This window comes from Saccostrea cucullata, unplaced genomic scaffold (genome assembly GCF_032062105.1).
Source record: "Saccostrea cucullata isolate Sc308-1 unplaced genomic scaffold, CSIRO_AGI_Scuc_v1 ctg3395, whole genome shotgun sequence".
Classification (NCBI taxonomy): Eukaryota; Metazoa; Mollusca; class Bivalvia; order Ostreida; family Ostreidae; genus Saccostrea; species Saccostrea cuccullata.
The window spans coordinates 44,873-53,815 of record NW_026932859.1 but is presented as its reverse complement, the minus strand read 5'-3'; the positions used below and the strand labels follow the sequence as shown (position 1 = coordinate 53,815).

Below are 8,943 nucleotides of genomic sequence, written 5' to 3'. Positions count from 1 at the left end.
CGTGGGCCTCTTGTATAGTGTACTGGCTTCTCTAGTCTCAAACAAAAAAAAAATTGCATTGACATGGTGAGTTATCCACCGTATATAATGCATATTGACCTCATAAATTTTATGTTTTTAACCTTTATTGGGTTTATCTATTTTTACAGCAAGCTAAAATTTAAATAATGCCTGCATTTATTTATGTTAGACATTGCTTACCCACATAAACAGTTTTGTATATTTATTTACATTACACAGGGCCGCCATGTGGTGAAGGATGACATGACAGCCTGCCCCAAGTGTGATTTCCCAGCCATCTTCTCCGAATTCATCAAGTAAGTCAAACACAGAACAGATACTACTCTTTTAGAGACTGATTGATCCATAGTGTATGAAAGCTGTTTCATTTTATAATTTTCACAGGATGAACCAATGAAAATACTAATTATTACTGTATTTTTGTTTCAATAGATTGCTGGAGACTGAGGAAAATTGTCCAATGTGTTCTGAGAAAATCATCAAGGAAAATTTACAGAAAGTGGCTGATGTTAATAAATATTTACACCCAGAAGAAGGCACTGTAGAGTAATGACAACTACCTGTCAATCAGACTTCAATTTAATGGCAGATTAATGGTTCTCTTAACTTATGTGTGACAGAAGAAATGACTCTTGGTTAGAATGACAAATAAATGACTGTTCAATTCTCTGAGAGGTTACATATCAGTTGTCTCCGTGATACAAGTGTTTTAAAGGTGTCTGTTACATGTAAGCTTATTGTTACTCAAATTCCGTCCATTGTCTATACTTCAAATATTTTCTATATTGGAAATAGATCTGAATAAATATTGTGATTTAATTTTATTGTTTGAATATGTTTTATCAGGAACATTCTAAAAGGCTGTCAAGAAGTGATGATATTGCTTTCCTAAGTCTTTAGAAATGTACGTGTATCTTTCATCCAAATTATATTTTTTTCTGTCAACAAGATTTGTTTTGAAGCATCCCTCTGAATATCTTCTGAGGAAAGCTTTGGTATGCAGTAAAACTCGCTTGGAACAAACATTGATATCGCAAATTCACAGATAAAGTGAAGTTATTTTGGACCCCCAGCTATATGAGAAGGATATGGAGATAACGAACAGTATTCAATCTCAAAGTCCATAAAACAAAACAAAATAAGAGCAGAGCAAACACTGACCCTCGAAACATCAGAGGTGGGATCAGGTGCCATAGAGGAGTGAGCATCCCCTGCCGACCGGTCACACCCGCCGTGTGCTCCTTGTCATGATCAGGAAATAACGGAAAAAACCTGTCGTCGATTCAGTATATAAATAATGGACTAAAAATTGGTATGAAAAACATCAGTCAGCATTTGACTCAATGAAAAATTGTATTTGGTGACAAGGTCATTGTATCGACCTTATATTTAATGTATATCTCATACATGTAGCAGATAACGGATATAGCAGAGTAATTTCATAGGTCCCTGTGACTTCGCTATAACCGAGTTTCACTGTATTTTTTTTACCCTGTCTATCTATACATTCGTCTGATTGTCATATTATCTTTTCCCCCAAGCTCCTCTTTTAAAGAGGCAAACTAAAGGTTTAAAAAAAAATTATGGTTTTCTTCAAATATCGGGTTCCCTGAACTTCTCTAACATTTTACTTAGTATCTTAATCGTCATACCTCAAAAACATTTAATGCAGGAACAATTTCCAATCACAAAATGTTTAGTGATAAATATGGATTTTTTTTCAATTTGACTACTTTCAATTTGCATTTTATACTTAATGCTCAATTGAAAACAAACTATATTTTAACAAGAAGATTTATTGAATAGAAGATGAACTATTAATTGTGTGTTTACAATATTCAACACATAAATATTTTCTGCCATAGAAAAAAACCATTCATCTTCCTCTACCACAACTTCTCAGACACGCAGCATATATATTCTGACATTCAATGATGCAGTTGTATTTTTCCCAAAAATCTATTATATTGTTACATCGCATTATGCAGGATCCATAGGCCATATTGCAGTTACAGATGCAACATCCCTCGCAAGAATGCTGAGCCAGAAGAATCAACATAGCCAGTAAAATAAATCTCATTCTGAAGTTTCTGAAAAAAAATGTACATTAAGCATGATGAGCTCATACTAAGATAACCATACTTTAATTATTTTAGATTAATTAAGAGAACGGGGTAAACAATTCAATGGTTTCCTCTTCATAGTTTGACTGATTTATTGATATATGTTGTTTAACATCTCTTTTCGTAGTTTGAAGGTAACTGTTATATATTGTTTTTATCATGTGTTTTAATTATATCTACCGTATTATTCAAAACAATTAATACAGATTTTTTGCAAAATACTCCATTTTCATTTCAATTTCAGAGGAACTTCATCATTTCAGCATTGAATTCATATTTTTGGATGCCATCGGTTCCACAACACGCCTGGCCGTGCCGACAAATTGAATACCGCGCGGTGAGACAAGGTTTCACGTGTGTTATAGAGATCAGAACGTCGTGGATTTCTAATGGATTTCATAAAGAAAAGTATACTGAATGTAAATATTTTTTAAATAAAACAACTTTCGTCAACAACTTTAATCCTATAATTTTTTTTAATTACAATAACTAAAGGCCTGTACATATAATGCTTCCTTTTCACAGACACACAGAGATTTGCCATTAAAATTCGCCTTTGCTTAATCGAATTCTGATAATAACATTTTTTTTTTAAATCATAAGAAACATGGATAATGAAAATTAATGAAAATATTTACATTTGCCAATGTCTTTCCTTATATGACAATACTAAAAAAAATGACATTCAATTTTCGATGACGTGCAGTCGGTCACATGATCAGACTTTCTTGCGTATGGAAAGTAAACTGCATGAGCAATATGGAAAGTTCCGACTGTGACGTCACATGACGTCAGAGAAATGTTATGTTGCATTTCAAAATCAAAGTTTAAATAATGCCTATATTTCTTTGTTACATGAATGAAAACGTAAAATATAAATATAAGAAATAAAATATCATTTTTTAGAGTTTCATTGGGGTATGACATGAAGTAGGTACGTGATCAAATCTACTATAACGCCCTTCGGGCGTTATAGAATTTGATCACGTGACCGACTTCATGTCATACCCCAATGCAACTCTAAAAATGATATCTTATTTCTTAAATATTACTTACTCTCTATCACCACGTCAATGTTAAAATTGATGGACACTGAATCTTCTACGAATTTGTCTTTTATAAGCAGTTTGATTATATTTTTCATGCGTAATTCCTGGTGACATATTGGTGGAAAACAAAACCAAAATATAGCAATGATGGTGATATATTTACAATGTTAGAATATTCGATAATGTCACAGTTTGCAACGTTACATCCGTTTTAAATGGACTATATCTAAAATATATAAAAGTATTTACGCATTTATTTACTTCAAAGAAGATTAGTATTAGTTATTCTATAATTAAAATTAACAATATAAATTTTAGTTTATAGAGAGATTGTCCACTAAAGTCGAAATAATGTCACAAATATTCCTATGTTGGAATGTTTTTATTGAAAAAAAAATAGATGAGTGGTCTGTAATAAAGTCCACTTAAAATTATCCCGGATTATCACGAGATACTAGATCTAGATCGTAAACAATAAAGAACAATAACGATTATTCAGATATGATAGATGACTTTGATTTATTTAATAAATAGTATTTTATTAATCAACAAATAACAAAACAATATTCAAGTAAACAATGAAATGCAAGGGAAATGTAGTCGAGTATTTACCTTTATAGATAGTTTCAGCACTTCAGCAATCGGAATTGACCAAATAATATTATGGTAACAATATAAATATGTAGATAAATAAATAAATTGGAGACAAACTCCTAAAAACGTCTAAGTCTGGTAGTTAAAAAGAACGAACTGATTAGGGACGCGGAACGGAAACGCCCGGATCCCAGACGGTGGCACCGGTTGTCAATGACAACCGCGCACCCCATCCAAGATCCAAGAGAGATAACTCTAATTAAAATATACGACTCCACTACATTCCCCTACCTTAAGACCTTATGTCGAAGACATAAGTTTCAAGATATAAAGTATGCATGACTATATCATTAATAAATTAAAAAAATAAATATGCAAATAAATACATCACTCAAGTCTCTCTCTCAAAAATATGAAGAGTACATATGTAATTATACATACTGCATATATACTCATGCAGATACTCGCTCAAATAGTTAAAACAATCAACAATTTAAATTAATCCACAACAACATTATATTACAAAACAACAGATATCTATGTAATAAATTATTATTATCACATAAGGTTAAACTCTATAACAATATGCACAATGACAAATGTCATATCTCTGTATCAGCAATCAACACATTGTGACATATAATACACATACTTGTATAGTATTTATCTGTACATATATATTCAGGTATACATACAATAGAAAATAAAACTAATCACAACATTGTCTTTAAATTTTTTCAGTTCAAATTTAAATTCAAATAACAAATAAATAATTTGTTAAAACTATAACTTATGTAGTATCTATGTACCAAAAAAGTTAGACATCAAAATCAGTTATTTAACGGTTCTCGTGATTTTTAGCCCCCTGAACAAAATCAAAAATTAGCATTTTTAATAAAATTATTGACAATATTTTAGGTTTTCAAGGTTTTGTACCTGTTCATCATAAGTCTTGTACTAAAAGTCCGGAAAAATACATATGATGCTGTATCTAAATAACGGAATTTTCACTAATGTTGGAAATTCTCAAAATAAAGGAAATAAAGTCACTGATAACGATCTTTTCGGTCTGGCACATTCACATGAATGACACATGGCGGAATTAGAGAAAATTCGACCTCAGTGATTTAAAGTTGCATATATTTTGCTCAGGTAAAATAAACCTAATGGAACGTTTTAATTGAATGGTGGAGATGGAAGGGGGGACGTTTTAAGTTATGTGTTACTTTAACATTAAGGTAAAAAGTAAATTGAAATTCAAATATAAATTTTAAAACATCTTCCGATAATTCAATTAAAACGTCCTAGTCCGCCAGGTACAACAAACACAGCCCGAAATATACCATGCAGTAGGTTTATCAATGTCTTAACCTGAAAAAATAAATATTCTTGAACTTTAAATGCCTGTTTTTCAATACTGACAATATTGGCGTATAAACCCTTGGACTTCACAAGGAATTGTCATATCATGATAGCTCATGTAGTGTATATTTGCATGTACTCTCGCTTTTCTTTATGTATATATATATAATTTCAGGACAACACTTATGGAAAAACCTTGAAAAAAAATATTGTCAAGATTTTTGGACATGAAAATGGAATGGAATGAAAATCATGAAACCGTTAAATAACTGAAAAGTAAAAAGATGAAAACATATGTTATATCCCGTACATAATTTTCAAAATTAATTGACGGTGAACATAATTTGACATAACCTCGTGCAAACTGTCCATGCACATATAACACTGTACGAAAATCGGAATCACCGGAAATAAAGTCACTGACACACTGGCGGAATTAAGGTGACATAACGTAAAATGTGGAACGAGAAAAGTCCGGCCAACATCAAGGTAAATATGAAATATAAATATGAAATGATAATGCATATACAATAGCTCACTGTACATGTATACATATGTAATTTCAGGCAAACACAGGAAGAAAATATGAAGATGAACAGGAAAATGGAATAATGAAAACATGAAGATGAGGATAAATGACAAATGAAATGGTAAGATAAGTTGAGGTGACATACATATATAAAAACAAAAACCAACATTTATTCTTCAAAAATCCTGTAAGGCTCTAATACAACTTTCTTACCAAGACGGTTAGACAAGCTAGTACTATTTCTTCTATAACAACTCAAACTGCCGTTCGCACTCTCAACCATCTCCAAACGCTCATCTCTAGAAAAATATGCATTCTCACGCTCACTCTCACCCCTTTTCAAACTGTCGATCTCACTCCTCAGTCTCCTGTTCTCTCTCTCTAACTCTCGTCTCAACTCTCTCTCACGCAAAAGCTCACTCCTCTCATTCAATCTTGCATTAGCTATTTCTTTTAATTTAATTAAACGATCAATTTCAACATCAATATTGAATACAAACTGTTCAAGATCTGTTTTCTCCACAGGGACGGAATGTAAGGAAAGGAATGCGTAATCCTCGGTCTGGCTCGCGGTCGCGGCTGTAGTGTGTACAGGAGGAACGTCTGGCTGAGCAACTGGCGGACACGAAGGAATTTCAGATGACCCGAACTTGAAAGGCAAAGTGGATGGCAAGGTCTCAGACGACACAACGGATGGTGTAACATCGTATGAAGGCAGCAATGGAGCAAAGATGGATGGCTGAACTGATGAAATGATAGCGGATGATGATGTGGCGGATGGCAGACAGGATGAACTGATGGTAGAGGAACTTGCGGAAGAAGCAGATGAGGTCGCAGGTGCCTGTGGCGGAGCAGATGCCAGGGTGCTGGTGGTCGGTGCAACTGGGAGACGAGAAACAAATTTCAGACTGCCAGGATCAATGTAATTACTATTTGGTTTGAGTTCATGTCGACACAGCTGGAGATGATTTTCTAGAGGCAGCTGGGACAAGTGATGAATACTGCGGAGGTGGAAACGCATATCTGTCTTTCTCTTGCAAGTAGATTTACATCCTGGGATGGAACAATGGAAAATAACATGATGGGGCTTGTGCTTCGTCTCCCAGTGCCTGGCATAACTCTTCCTGGTGGTAAAGGAGGTAAAGCCACAGGACACTACAGGACAATTCATTCCGGAATGGAACTCAAAGGGGCAGGATGAAGATTCCAGAAGTTCCGCAAGATCCTCATCGTGGACCAAAAGGTCAAGGACATCAGTGTCCATAATTGACATGACTATATAAAGTGGTGGTGATGAAAACGATGATAAGGATGGGATCAAACGATGATGATAATGATGATGATGATGAAAATGTTGTAAGGATGATCCAAATGAAACTGTAAATAAATAAACACATAGTTTGAGGAAATAGCAAACATGTTGCTTACCATGTTAAGTATATGTTAACACTAATAAAGTGTATTGTATATTTTCTTTAACAAAATTTTCTGTGAACAAAATGTATAACCCCAAAGGAAAAATCTATGAATGGCATACACTCGGACCTTTCTAAAATGTCACAATGACAACAGGTCATATATTTTACTCAATGTCGAGAATATATCTTGTCTCTTCTCATCAATCATTTCCTATATGTAGGTAACTAAATAGTATGTACACAATAACTGTAACTAGTCAGTATACAATAACTGTTACTATTCAGTATGCACTAACTGTATAATTATGTAGGCATCAAGCTATTTAGTATACAATAACTGTAAAATAGCAAACCTATGTTCAAACAAATATAGCAAATATTATGTATGTATAAGCACACAGATTGCAATAATCTGATCACTATGCTACACTGAAATATATCAGTCATGACTCAGGTACTATGACCTACTGTACTTCGAAACAATAACTTGAATTACTCCATGCATGAATACAATATCATGTACATGAGTATACTTGTAACTATTTATACATGTACCCTTGTTTACAAAAACGACCTCAAAGGGTGAGTGTATGAATTCATATATCTTAACTTTAAGTTATAATTTCTTCGAGTGATTAGTCTCAAAGACTCAATTTTCCATCTCTGTATTATCACATAACAAATAATGAGGGTGAAGATGAGAAATGAATATGCCATGATAAAATGATATGTTAGTATAACAATAATCAACTGAAAATTTAATGCAATTCACATGCAAGTGCCTAGTTATGTACACTGTAATTTATGGTGAAAAACGAGTGGGAGGTTTAATTCTACGACCATGTCTTGTGTGTTGGGAACATTCCCTGTAGGATTCTTGTTCGTTTGTCATAATTTCTTGTGATTCACTACTCGAGTCATACTCGGTCTGTACCTCAAAGGTATTGTAAAACTCATAATTTGATAAATCTGACTCTTCCGACAAATAGGGTTTAAGGTGGTCAACATGAACCACAACTAAAACATCTGTATTACAACACTGTATTTGATATGTGACATTACTGATTTTCCTTTTGACTTTATATGGACCACGCCATCCTAACCCTAATTTTGCTTTGCCCAAGGAGGATACCACCTCCAAACTAGGTCACCTTCATTGAAAGTTCTGTGTTTTATATTCTGATCATGATATTTTTTCTGACGCTTAAAACTACTTTCAAGACTTTCTCCAGCATGCTGAAATGCAGAAGACATAGCTTCTTTTACGAATTCAATGTATTCATTGATGCATGATTCTTCATAATTTGGTGGGTTACCAGCAATTATGTCAATAGGGAAGTCTATTTCACGTCCTAACATTAATAAATTTGGAGAACATTTTGTACTTTCATGAAGAGAGGCACGATAGGCCATCATAACATAGGGCAGATGGTCATCCCAGTCATTTCTATGTTTATTGACAAATAAGGAAAGCATTTGCTGTAAGGTACGATTAAATCGTTCCACCATGCCATCTGATTGAGGCCGGTAAGGAGTAGTTCGGGTTTTATATATGTCAAATTTTTCACATAATTCAGAAAACAATTGAGACTCAAATTCTCTGCCTTGATCAGTGTGAATACGGTATGGGGTACCATAGCGACATATAAATTCGTTTATTAGGACATCTGCAACTGTCTGTGCAGTATGGTCTTGTAGAGCAAAAGCTTCTTTCCATTTGGTAAAATAATCGCCTATGACCATTATATACTCATTATGTTTTTCTGTCATGGGTAAAGGGCCCATTATATCAATGGCAATGCATTGTAATGGTCGGTATGCGGGGCAATGCTGCATCGGGGATTTGC

At 33.7% G+C, this 8,943-nt stretch overlaps 2 long non-coding RNA genes across 2 annotated transcripts; one reads left to right on the top strand and one right to left on the bottom strand.

Annotated features, from left to right (window-relative positions):
• The first annotated feature begins 239 nt into the window (after nucleotides 1-239).
• Nucleotides 240-840, top strand: LOC134236347 (uncharacterized). The gene is made up of 2 exons (XR_009985598.1): nucleotides 240-317; nucleotides 454-840. It is a non-coding gene; the product is annotated as an uncharacterized LOC134236347 (long non-coding RNA).
• Nucleotides 841-1,801: 961 nt separating this feature from the next.
• LOC134236346 (uncharacterized) lies at nucleotides 1,802-3,299 on the bottom strand. Its single transcript, XR_009985597.1, has 2 exons — nucleotides 3,201-3,299; nucleotides 1,802-2,111 (listed from the first exon to the last, which is right to left on the bottom strand). It is a non-coding gene; the product is annotated as an uncharacterized LOC134236346 (long non-coding RNA).
• Nucleotides 3,300-8,943: the final 5,644 nt, after the last annotated feature.